Here is a 14,276-nt window from a genome sequence, read left to right on the forward strand (position 1 = left end):
CTACGGGCGGACATGCCTCCGAGAAAATAAAACTTGGCTCAAATTGTTATGCGGAATAGCTTTATTTGCTGTACAATTTATGTAACGATATGCTTATATTTATTTATTGGTAATGCTTTGTTATAATTGTCTCGTTTTAGAACTGATGTTTGCAAACAAATAAGTTGATAAGTGAGTCAATTATTACGCCAATGACTCGTGTCTCTCACTTTAACACTGGAAGGAAGAAGGAGAAGTTTTGTCGTTGATATACAAATATTATTGAAACTCTTCTCGCCTCCTGGAGCGCATTGCTTTCGGGTCATAGGATCGATTTCACTTTTTAATCCCAAATATTTATTTAACCCGAATGACATTTAAACGCTTCGAAAATGGGGAAATATCATTCAGCGTATTTAAAGGTGATATTTTTGCGTTAATTTCGACAGAGCTGAGTGGCGAGTAGTTTGTGAGTTTTTATCTAGTGTTTATATAACACTCGTTAAAAATTGAAAACAAAAAAGAGAACATTTATGATTAGCTAACCTTTCGCCTGTGGCCTCGCCCGCGTATTCAAAGGAAATTCTCATGGGAATAAGATATTTTCAAACGGTAAGCAGTAAACAATGTCACTTTTTAACCTCCAAAGTATTACTAAACACAAAAATCATATCATAAAATCGCTCTTCTGCGACGTGAGAGAAACACAAACATACTATCCCATTATAATATAAGTAAGGATACAGGATTGGTAATAAAAAAATCTACCCAAGTCCCAATATAACATTCTAACAATTACAATAACATTTATCCACTTATAACAAAATATATGTCCTGCAAGCATTTATTTACTTCTTGAAGTGTATAAATAAAATGGACGTATAAAATGTTCTTAACATTAAGTCAAATAAAAGTCCCATTCAAGTTCCATACACATATTTATACTCGTAGTTCCAACTCAGGACAGGCTAAATATAACAAAGATGATCTTATAAGCCCACTTGCGTCCTGAAGCGGCGTAAATATCTTTCCTTGAGAGTTGCTTCAAAACTTTTAACAATTATTTATAGCCACTAATTTAATTTGTGCCTGTCACCATGTGAGGTAAAAGTTCTACCAATGTATTTATAAATGCACGTGCTCATAGTTTAGTCATGGTTTGTAGTAAAAGAGTTTAGTAAACAGTAAGGTGGATGGGAAAATATTTCTTATAAAGTGTTTACATAATATAATATGAATTTTTACTCTGTGTTAGTTTGTTTGTTTGTCTTTCTTATGTCGCAATTTGAAGGCAGTTTAAAGGATAGACACACATAGAGGCTACTTTCATGATTTATTATCATATGCATTTAAATCATTGCAAAATTTTAATTCAGATAGATGACGCTATTATAAAATCATTAAATGCAAGACAGCTTTTCATTATTTGACACCACGCGCAAATAAGTAGTATAATAATAAGTACCACCAATTTATCGTTAACTATTTTACTTTATCTGCAAATGCTCGTAAACCAATTAGCCGCGTTACTTTATCATGTAAAATAATTGAATCTTAGCACTGCTGACTAGGAATTGCTACTGCGCGGGTGAACATTCTTCGCTCCCCAGCAATATCCCCTAGTCTAATACAGTGGCTCACTTATAAAGCAGAAATTCCCACTTAACTTGCAGCGGCAACTCCTCCACATCTCAACGTCTCAATATAACAAGAGAATCGAAATATCTCCCAACAAATTGACCAATAAAAGAAAAAGTTGGCGAGCCGTGATTTCCTCGGAGCTCTAACTTTCGCAAACTTCCGATTGTACTCGGATTGTTTTTTAAAGTATTCCTCTGGAGCCCGCGTGGGAATGAAATACTGAAGGGTGTCATAATAATATTTAAATTAATGCGAAATATTCTGCATTTACCATCGACATTCTGAATGTTGATTGTTATGCAAGATTTGTTGGTATCGCTGGGACGCTTTGGTGTTATGCCCATCATAAATTATGAGCCAAATGCGAGTATCTTCCGAATTTTAAACAACTCACTGAGATTTCTGTTCGGCAAATTTTGAAACTCTACATTTATAGATTTGTGTGTTTACAGAGCGTTTAATAAATTTTATGGTAGTGTGTTAAAGAGAATCTTTATTTATATACCATTGAAGAAATTAATATTCAAGTCTTTTGCAGTTATTTGAAGTAAAACACAATTTTTAAAATGCAGGTAAATCGAAACAATAAAGGGTGACCTTATTATCGGTAGCAAGCAAGCGACCTATTGTTAGCGGTAAGGTAATTTGCAATCAGAGTTCATGTAACTGGTAGGAACATAGAAAAGTTGCTCCATTCACAATGTTAACTAAAAATATGTAACGTTATAATAATGCAGTCCGGCACAATAACGATATTCCTCAATTTAAAACATCTTCAATATGACCCACTAGGTTTACAGAAAATAGAACGATCGATAAAGCAACAAATACTGAAGCAAACTTCTTGATCCTTCGAGTTTACTTTAGCCTCATACTTTCACTGATAAAGTCTCATTTTATCATCTAGCCTATTGTAATGTATAAAATCGAGGTCATAATTTGACTCGGTTTCATTAAAAGTGTAATAAGAATGTAGTAAAACAGTGAAATTCCAAGACCTGGCGCAGACGGAGCGCTTCCCCGCTAATCCCGCGCACAGCCGCCTAATCCCCGCTGACTGATGGCCCATATTTATTTCATTCCTAAGATTTATACTGGAGTGACGAAATTTACTCTCAATGTGAGTTTTGAGTTGAATTCAGAAACTACGCTTTCGTGTTGTATTTTATTCGGTAATAGATGTGTACGCTCTAAATTCGACACTCTTTTGGTGGAGTTCCAATGATGCCGAAAAATTAAAATAATTTGGAAGTAACCTCTCAATTATTCAAACATCCGAGACATTTTGGTTAGGTTGTATTGTTGGCATGGTACGTAGAACTTTGTTTAGTTATACCATATAAAATTGAGCGCAAAAATATATATGCAAAGGGTTTCTTGATTAGCATAGTAACAGCTATATAAAGCTTATTTAAATTTTTCTAGTCCACTTGTATTAAATCTGAAACCTCAATAATGACTATCCATAAAGAATAATAGACGTCCGACCCTCTAATTGTATATTTAGGTTTGGGCCCTTCATTTTCAAACAAGACTAAGGAACAAATATGATTCGTGTCTACCAACATTACACGGGGTTGCCGCGGCAGTAAGTAGGCTAACTGCCCTAGCCGCCATTACTCGGCCAATATGGAGCATTGAATTATACTCGTCGGAATAATGAAATTACAACAGAATACCGAGCTGCGTAAATAGAGCCGCGGAGACGTAAGCCGTGTAACGGCCCGCATACATCCGCTTGTGCCTCGTTACGAATATTTGATTGAAAAGGCTTCTTTAAATAATTTGTGTGTAGTTTGCTGCTGTGTATACACAATATGTTTGCGCGTTGAATTAATCACGTAGTGGGTTACGGGTGCCCTGTTTGCTTTTCATAATAATATTATATATATATGATACGAGAATTACTCTTCGTTGTTATGTACTTATCTTGGGAAACTGATTTTGATAAAACTTCAGTAACATACACTATTCTCTACACTAGGGCTCCTTGAGTTGTGGACAGTCTCTTTTACCTTTCATCTATTCTATTCAAACCAAAATTATTAAAGCTACAATCCAAACCTACTGATACTATTATGTACATCGAGCTTTCAGTAGGCCTTCTGAAGCGGTCCAGGCTATTTGTCCTCCATTATGGGCGTGAAGGTGGGAACTCAGAAATCAAATCACGTTTGTGATGTACAAGGTTTACTTTACCGATTAAACCACAATATAAATCAACATACAACAGAGCATTTAAGATCAAAACGGATTAAGAGCCAATAGGATAGAACACGTCCGTCTCGGGTGGCCACTGTCAAACAAGAGGCAGCAACCGCCACCGCAAGAACGTCGACGGACTACACCATTCGGGGTTACCCGCTCTTTTCAAAATCTTTATTTTTGAATAATGAAAATTAATATCAATTTAATTACTACTTCTCATTACTTTAAACAAATAACATTATTTAATCTTAAAATAATCCACGCGCCGTTATATATTCTATATATATGACATAATTTTCTAGTGCAAATTGTAAGAATGATGTGTTATACGTGAGTGTATTGTAAAGTTATTTTAACGACTTGAGAAAATGTTCAATGTGCTTATAGTCATATAAGTGCCTAATTTTAGGTTTACCGCGATTTTATGCATTTTGTATAAGTTGGGTTTATTTTTTAATTACAGAAAATAAAATGACGACGTCGTAACGTGAGACGATTTTTTTATCTTTAAAATTTTTTCAAATATCTATAAGCTATTTAATGCTATAGCCTAAAATTAAATAATTATTAAAGCAAGATCGCTGGTAATTATGAAGTATTTAGGAGCGCCTTTGTGAATTCTTTATGCTCTCGGTTTGTACAGCGGTCTCTGCTCTCTTGTTCTCTGCAACTATTTTATTAACACCACTTTTGTTTTCAGTTTACTCTTTGTTCACATACTCATGTACAAGTTCCTGTAAGCATGATTACTTACTTCAAACTTATTCTTCTTTCACGTTAAATAGCGTGTTATGTTTTCCACTTCAAAGAAATCGTAAAATTTTTTTTTTTTTCAATTTTTGTTACTGGCCGCTGGTAACGGCCACTAACCAAACCTTACTTAAAAAAAATTGTTACGTTTTTTCTTAGTATAATAGAGACATGTAAATAAATATTTTCTCATTATAGAAAAGAATATAGATAATTATCTTTAAAAATAAAGAGCATACTTGAAAATTTATTACAGAAAATATGTCTTAAAAATAGTAACAGAATAAAATAAATAGTAAATATAAATAGTAAAATAGTATTAATAACTTATTATTTTTCAATTTAATTGAAATTAGGTCGAACACATATTAATAGTATATTGTACTTAATACTTAATACTGAAACTAATATATTAAATGTTTATGTATTTCTAAATCTATATATAATGTATCCATTATTCCTATTCATGTTTATATTTTATGTGTAATCTGGTACCAAATATTTCATCGCCTTCTGCGTAACATTTATTTTACCTTTTACTTTATCTTTTACCCTGGTCAGCCTGGAAGTTATCGCTGATAAGCGATAACATCGCCAGAAGTACTGTAGTTATCCTTTTGTATATTTGTTTTTTTTTTTGTAGCACATTAAATTGTTGAATAAATTAATAACAATTTATTCAAAAGTTTGTATTAAATATCCTATACAAATATAGAAGTCCGTGTCATCAATAACAAAATTTAAGCTGATACTCTGTTTAGAAACATCATCCATTGTATAATTAATAAGACATCAAAAAGTACCAGTCGAAAATGTTACTTTAAATCTATTTTCGCAGTTACGACATTAATAGACTTTTTTACGTATTTATATAAAGCTAAGTTGTCTATTGAATATTTTACTAAGAAATGTTATTTATCTTATTATAACTACCCTGGTTAAGATACATTTCTCGATATATTTTCCTTCTACGGAATATAATTGAAGTAAATCTTAGGTAAGTATTATCGAAATTGGTTCTTTGTATAATATTTGCTTTGCAGCTTGGCTGCTCATGAACATATTCAATTGCGTATCAATGGGTTAAATTTGAGTCATAATGGGGTGAAAAATAAGATATCAAATGTCTTAATTATTCCATTGCAACTATCTCGAAAGACCGCTGGTGTCAGTTTAGACCTCAACTCTCGTCATTCTGGTCTTTATTCAAATTTAAGTCTTATCTGAATACGAGAAAGGTAATAGAAAATTCACTTGTTTTTGTGCCCTTGCATGAACTCTATACTCTATATAAAATTTCAACGTCGTTCATATCACGCTCTTAACCTTTTATTTCTATATTTAGACTTTACAGTGCTTGATATCTTTAACCGAAGAAAAGCATATTTACCGGTGTGTAAAAACTGCACATTGTTAACGACAATAAACACCCACGTCTTGAATATCGTTCATTTTTAACTAGGACACACAATTTGGCGCGCGTCAATTCAGCGAAAAATAATATCTCGTGGCGGCGTGGAGAGCGTAGGTACGGGGAAGTAAATCCGGCATTAACATAAGGCTCGCGATCGACTAAAAGGAAAGTCCTTGTATAAATGGAATCCACAAATCCTTACAATATCCGATAGCGTAAAAGAAATGCACGAAATTAAATTCCGAAGTGTGGCCATTTGTAAGGAAAGAGGGAAACCGCAGCCGTCGGGGAATTACCGACGCCAGCGTCTCAACCGAATATGCTAACTTCACATGTTTCTGAGCGAATATTGTATTGTTGTTAAATTTTATTTTACGCGTTTAGCCGCGGCTTCACCGAGCTGAGGATAAGAATTATTATAGTCTCGTCGCAATACTAGAGTTCGAGTTATTTTACAAAAAATTTGAGCTCTCGTCAATGCTGAGTATAACAAAGACATAAAATGCTGTTATTCTGTACTAATATGTACTTATATAAAGTACTATTATATGTAGTATTTTCTTGTGTTTGATTTTACGCGAGTATTATACATTTAGAAATTAAAAACTTTTTAACGGATTTTAAACGCGATTTGTTCATTATATTATTAACCCGACGTTTCGAACACTTTACAGCGTGGTCACGGGGAGACACCCCAGTCTCGTTTAAAATCCGTTAAAAGTTTTTAATTTCTAAATACTATTATATGTGCTAAATAAATGTGCTGTACTAATTTCTGATGGTGTCCTAATTTCTACCAAGCCTTCCTTATTATCTCATATTTTCTTTTTGTCTATTTGAATGCCTATATCGTGTTTACTACTCTTACTACCCTTACTATTTATCCTCATAGTTGCTGCCTCAAATATTCTAGTAGCAATTTTGGATATGCCAAATTAACCAATATTAAATATTTATTAATTAACCAATATTAAATTTAACATTAAAAAATTAAATGCAAATTTTACGCCCAAAGTACCTAAAAAAAAAGGTTCTGATAAAACCTCTACATGTTAATAGCCTTCTTCATGTCTTTTTATGGCTGACGTGTAAAACACCCATTCATAACCTGAGTCAAATTAACTAAAATATTTGAAAATATTGTGGCAAATGAATATTAATCAAACGTAAACTTTTGAAGCAATTTTTGTCAACTGTACGCAATCGAACTTTGAGTCTTAAGAGGTCTCTTATGAAAATTTTTGGGAGAGCAATTCAAGCTACAATTGAGAATTGTTCGGTTCCTCGGTATTATTGCGGGATATTAATAGATTCTGCGATGACATTGAATCATAAGGATAAGGGTACTTAGCTTTTTTTCTTTTAATTATCATTGTTTCTAACCTTGGTCGTTGGATTTAATGGATGGATGGTATGCCGGAAAAACTCTATTAGTGAAATATTTGTGCCGTAACGCTCATTAGAAATAAAAAGGCAAACTTAAAATATCAAATCTATAACGTGAAATATAATATGAGTAGTGTGGAAGTATTGAAGTTTCTGAGCTGGAAAATAGAAATGTTAATCCCCCATATGTATTATGTCAGCGAACGAGTTAACTTGGCGAAATAATGTACTGAGGAAATCGCTTGCGATTCCCTTATCCGCCTCTCAGCTTGATAAAACGGGTGGAGACTGGAAGTATATAACGTTATTACTAACTAAGCCATTGTACACGTAACATTAGTATTAGAAGGATCTAGAATATCTTTAGAAGTACCTAAACTAACCTTTATCTTCTGTTATTTCAATCTTCTTCAATACAGGTCATAGGTGCTTTGAACCCTTATAAAATCATCGGTAATGGGTAGATCCTGAGCACAAAGAATTTCTATTTGCAAAATGTAATACATGGTAACATAAAATATAGAGACAGAAGATTACGTAGATTGCCACTCAGAAATCATACACTGAAATAAAATACATTACGAGATCCAGAAATAATACAAATGGAAATGTTCAATAAAATGCTGAGATTAAACATAAGGGGAAAAGTGAAGTAACATCTTATTAAAAGTAAATTATATTCAAAATTCATCCCGATTCGAGCGTTGCTCAGTCACGCAGCAATCAGAGTGATAACGCATCGAATCCGTAGCGATCGGCGACAGCGTAGCAAAATTGAATTTCAATGTCACAACACTGATGTAAAAATGGAGGCTCGGCGATCGTTTGTTGTGCGCGCGCACTGCGCCCGTGCGAGGTACGCGGGGGCGGCGCGCGGCGGGGCGGGGGCGGCGCGGGGTGCGCGCGCCGCAGCCGGCGCGCCAGTATTCCCGGGCCGTCCGTGGCGGTCGCACGTGACGCATGTTCCTTCACCGTTCCCGCAGTGAGTGCAGTGCTGTGCAAACGCGTGGTTCAAAATCCCGCGCAAATTTGAATGATTCGTGTGTTTGGAACTTGACTGGTTCAGTGTGGCTATGACCGCTGTCTGAGGATTGCAATCCGTTCTACGTAAGTTTAAAATAAGACGGATTTTATCTTTCATCTGCGGACAGGCCGGTAAAGAGATGCGAGATAACTTCGGGTCACCTCTTTGCAAATCTTAGGTTGACTTAAGTGGTACTTAAGTTAATGTAGTGTATTCATGTTCACGTATGAAATTTAAATTTGCTTTTAGTGTAATGAATATAAAATATGTTTCATTAATCAAGTTTACATGCTGCGACGTGCGTTCCTGAACTTTGTAACTGCCTACTTTACATTTCAGTTTAATTAGTTTGTATTCTAAGAATGTTTCCATGTCGTGCATGAAACTATCTTTATTTCCAACATGAAATATATTGTTTTAATAGATCTTTAACATAAATTAAACTCTAGCCTTTTTATTTCACCTGTAACTTTTTCCTAACGTTTAGTTATTTCTCTAACTATAGCATATTTGTAATTATTAAAGTTATACGCTCGATCTACTTACTCTACTTAAATTAATTAAGATAATGAAATTCAACATCAAATTGTAATAAGGTAGAGTTATTTCATAGAAAACAAAACACGTACTTGGATCGGCGCATGTACACAAATTGAATCGGAACTATTAACAATTTAATTTCTAGAAATACCGAGATTCTAATCTAGTTAAAAACTAGAACAGCAAGAGAAGCAATAGATTGTAAGATACATATGAAGCAAGAGATAGGTATAGTGTGATCAAGCAAAGTGCGTTGTTAAGCGCAAAGTTTACGGTTTAAAGCCCGCCCTAAGAGCCTGAATAAAACATTGAATCCGCGGGATAAGCTACTCCACTTGATTAGCTGGCCTCCTAATCGTGGATATATTACACAATGCTTACTGGAAGCGAATAGACGTAGCTTCGTATGTATGTGATGAATGTAGGTATTCGATTGACTCGATCTAAATAAACAGATCGCTTTTTTGTAATCATAATAGATTTAAATGCACTAATAAATTTATGATAAGTTTCACAATTGTTTTTATTTACCGGCTCTTAAACGAGATCTCACATTTGATGCGCAGTCATGTAAATAAATTCGAAAAAAAAAACATTATCGTTTTAAACAGACAATAATATGAGATCATCGCCAAAATAATTGAAATTTTTATCCAAGTTTTCATATTTCAAACGAATAACTCTCATTGTTTTTAATTAGTTTCAAATCGAATCAAATTCAACAATTGATCATTGATTAAACTTAAATCAGTTTAAAAACTTTGGTCTCCAGTCTTACCGAGAAGTAACAATGGGTTCTTAGAATTCTGATTTCATCCAATAAAATGCTCCTTGATGAACGGTGAACACCCTTCTTCAGTTATCTGATAGTACAAAAAGAAATCAAAAGTAATTTGATTTCGCTGTTAATGAAGGTAATCGTGATTCAGTGTTTGATATTCTACGTGGTTTAAATTGAATAAAGGAAAGTGTCAAACAGTTTTCGATGGTATATACAATAAATATAAATGTCATACATTCATCGATAAATGTCGCAGATACATACATTTTGGCTATAATCGAACAAAGAGGGAATGTGTGCGTAGTTTCGTTTAAACGGCAGATGAAATTTTATATTGTTTAGACGCCGATGAGGTTCAACATACAAACTTTCGCTAAAACACAACTGCATTCTAGGGAGATCGTAAATTAAATATGTTAGTTCAATATTTATGAATATATTTGGCATCATTGAATCGTTTCTTAAATAAAAATACTAAAATACAATGTATATTCTCACATGAACATAATGGCCCGAAATAATCCCCTTTAAGTCGGATCTATGAAAAGGATACCAGGGTAATCCTTTGTTTCTGGTTCAAATTTATATATTTAATAGCAATAGATTTCTCATTCATTTCCAAGATAATTTGAAATAGATTGCTCTATATAAAGCTGTAATTTCCTTTTCCACATCGATCTATTTCAATCTTCACAAGTCAGATATTAATTTATGTCCCTGAATGCTTAAGTTTCGCGGCAGATTTATAAAACGTTTAACCAAAGAGCTGAAGTTGTGACAGCAATTACAAGCCGCTAATGAACATGTCCTCGTTTTAACCGCATTTAAATGTATCTCGTAAATTACACAACTTTTTGGGATCCGCAGTCAGTACCGGCGTACCCTCGCGCCCGCACTCACTATTTATTCTGCCAAAGTTCTGCTTAAATTGCTTAACAAAAAGAAATTCTAACTCTGAATTGCTTCAGATATTCCTTTGTGGTTGTAAAATGTTGATTGCGTTTCAAGTTTATATTAGTGTTTCGAGTTATGGCTTCAATTACAATATTTGAATAAAAGCTTTGCCTACATTACAAATGGTTGTGTGCAATAGTTAATTTTAAGTGTTTCTAGCATACAAGGTTGAAACAATTTATTAATCTCAAGCAAAGATAAAATTTGTGATTCTTTTCATATCTTCGGGTAATTCTTTCTGCCTATGAGTAAAATATTACATTTTCATAAAATAACTCACGGATTCATTAACTTTCATTTTATTTAAACTGTACGAGATTAAAATTTTCCACTTTTCTGCACATTTAAGACATCATGCGACAGTGATATAATGAAGTTTCGTATAAAATTATGCGACTATGAATTTTAAAAATTATTAAATTTTACATCAACCATTTTATATCTGTCCTTATACAATTAGCTTAACCTGAATATAGTTTTCTCATGTATTATTTTTAAGTCTTTAAAAATGTGCTATTTTCTTCATACAATTTACTTTAGTATAAACTTTAATTAAATCATTGTGTTTTGGAGTGTAGCGTAGCGTAATATATTTAATTTCCTATAATTGTAAGAATAAATAAGCAAAATATATACTTAATACGTAGTTAATAAAAGCGAAGCCACGTTCTCAGAACAGTAATAATCTAAATGAATGTCACTATAGAATAAAAGATATTCGTCGAAAAACCACAGGATTAATAGCTCTAGTTAATTCCTGAATTCGTGAAAACTTCGATTCCACGTATCATTAAGCCATCTGAAAGGTGTCCATTGAAACCGAACGCAGAATACTTCCACGATCCAGGATATTGAGTGCAAATTGGTCATAGAGTCCGTCCACGGCACGGGGCGAAGGCATTTGGGATGACCGAATCCCTTACCGAGGGTCCAATGGGATTAGCCCTTTCGGGAAGCGATAAACTAATATGCGGACTTGAATTGGCTTCATATAACCCTATTTAGTTGGTGGTGTTACGTGCTACCGATGGCCTCAAAACGGAATGCCCCCAAATCTTTGATGAAATGTCACCCCGCCAGTTAATTGGGACTGCCGCGGGTCTCGTCATAATCCTGTTCAAATGTATGAACACATTAATTAGAATAATTTCCTTTATTCATATATTCATGTTATGTTGACATTTGCAAAATTCTGTAATTTAATTGTATTTATTTTAAATGAAGAGAAATTGTTAAAACAATCGCAATGACTGTATTATGACTGTAATTAAAAAATACATCGTTTATTGTTAATTGTTATTTGCAAAAGTTAGAAAACTTCCTATTCAATAATTCTAATTCTAATCCTTATTATTAGAAAAAGCATTTCAATATTAATTAAACCGTTATGAAAATAATCTCTCGTCAGAAAATGGTAAATTAAATTTATTAAAATAGCGCCGTCTAGAATGATAAGTTACCGACAGCGCCTGAGAAATTACCTTCTTGTCTAAAAGCCTAACTTTTGCTTCGGGTCACTAATTACTTGAAAATTAACGGGGCTTGTCTTTATAAGCTTTAATAATTAGCAAGTTTAAAAACTGAGGAATCCAAGTGCAAGCTTGCATTTACAGCCTGAAGTATATAGTGGTGTATACCTAATTTATGGATCTATCCCCTTATGGTATAATTTTCCCTCGTATGGACTATTTCTATTTTCGCTAGTTCTATTTTACGCTTTCTGTTCATGAATTATAATAAGAAAATATAAAAACCTTTGTGGTTTTACAAACATTTTTTTTCACTTCAAGAACTTCAGTCGATGAACGATGCTCAAATGACAAAATATTTAATTAATATTATATATCTACCATCGCTATCAATAAAAATAAAAGCAATTGTGAACTAAATTTTCAAGTATTGCCTACTACAACCTTCTTGGAGAAATTTCATGCATTTAAAAGGAAAACTCGCATCGTCTTACGTATTTATATAAGGAAAAAGAAAATGGCTACCGTACACAAGTGGTGTAATGGCGGCAATTCGCTCAGTTCTGAAACCGTTTCGTGCCATAAATGTTCTAAATCTTGGATAAGACGTGAGACCCGGGTTTAGTTATGTTGCTTATAACTTTTGTGTATGGTATTTGTTCGTTCGGTTTAGTAATCTCATTAAAAGTATCCAAAATCTTAAAGTTCTTAAAGTTAAATTTTAATTAAGTTGCACTAGTTTTTTGCTCGCGGTTTGTCTGCGTGGTATAAGGAATAAAGAAAGATAGACAATATAGGGCTTCACCCGAATAGTTCCCGTTCTTTATTTCCGGGATTAAAGCTATCTTATGTATTGTCTTGGTCTTGAACTATCTCTGTATCAAATTTCAGCCAAAGCGGCTCAGTGGCTAATGTGTGAAGAAGAGAAGAAACACAGTCCCTTTTGTCATTTATAATGGATGTCAAATTATCATCTGTTATTGTTGATATTAAATTAAAATCTAATATTAAAATTGATAATAAATATAATTTTTAATGTAATATTTATTATTTTTATTATTTATTTTGGCAAATTCATATGAATAGCACACCTGTATAAGAAATAATCTCTTCATTAATAAAGCCAATTACTACTCAGACTTTCACTAAAATTAATTCCCTTTCATTTATAAGTGTAATTCTATTATTCGTCCCTTTATTCAGCCTTCGCGTTCCGTTTCCTACAATACCTAATGCTTCAGACATCTCAAGATTCGCATTAAAAATAGTAGGTACATTACAGTTACATAATTGCGCCTTGAAAACGTATACGGAATTGGAAAGGCAAAAAATTAACAACGTTGGGTTTTTTAAGGAGAAATTTAATGTTTTTCAGGACAACCTTATGAAATTAAGTGTAGTGAACAATTTGAAATATCGACTTAAGATTACAATATAAATTTCACATTTTATATCGTATCGTATAATTCTAAAGAATTGTCTAACTTGATGAACGTACACCGCACAACAGATAAAATATTTTCTGTAACTAAAATCCGTAAAGATTATGATAATATTTTGCCATCCCCTCCAGCTATTCACGAGACTTTATAGTTGTATGAGAAGAAAATTAATTAGGTTTCAGTGGAAAAACTTGTCGAACGAAAAAAGAAGTGGACAACATTTACGTACATATAAAACATTTTCATAATCTAAGCGGTGGCAGCGTATTCACGATTCATCAAACTTATAAGTTGAATTTCCACAATATCATTGTGGATAAATACAACCGTATATCTGAGATCTTTCATGGAAAACTTTCCGTCGTAGATACAAACTAAAAGCACTATAACAAGTCCCAAATTCGGACTATAAAATGCAGTAAGTACGGTATTACATCAAACATAAAACGAAAAGAATTCACTCGTATACTTAAACTCGAACCGCACTGACATTATCATTCAGAATGCGCGATTGGATTGTGTCCAAGAATAATATCAAGCGAGGAATTGCTAAGAATTTCATTTCGAATTCAAATGTAAGTACAATAGAAAATAACAGTTTTCCGGGGCTGGATCCCAGCTTAGTTATGGTGGGCGCGCGCCGATCGCTCCCCGGGCGACCGATAACCTTATGCCTCCTATTTTATGA

At 33.4% G+C, this 14,276-nt stretch overlaps 1 protein-coding gene across 2 annotated transcripts in view; it reads left to right on the forward strand.

Moving 5' to 3' along the window:
• Positions 1-8,312: 8,312 nt before the first annotated feature.
• Positions 8,313-14,276, forward strand: part of LOC119839201 (lachesin-like) — a 103,725-nt gene continuing 97,761 nt past the window's right edge. For both annotated transcript variants that reach the window (XM_038365414.1, XM_038365416.1), the window contains exon 1: positions 8,313-8,485. The gene's annotated coding sequence lies outside the window, so the exon portion shown is untranslated. The remainder of the gene's footprint in view (positions 8,486-14,276) is intronic.

Source organism: Zerene cesonia, unplaced genomic scaffold (assembly GCF_012273895.1).
Source record: "Zerene cesonia ecotype Mississippi unplaced genomic scaffold, Zerene_cesonia_1.1 Zces_u009, whole genome shotgun sequence".
NCBI lineage: Eukaryota > Metazoa > Arthropoda > Insecta > Lepidoptera > Pieridae > Zerene > Zerene cesonia.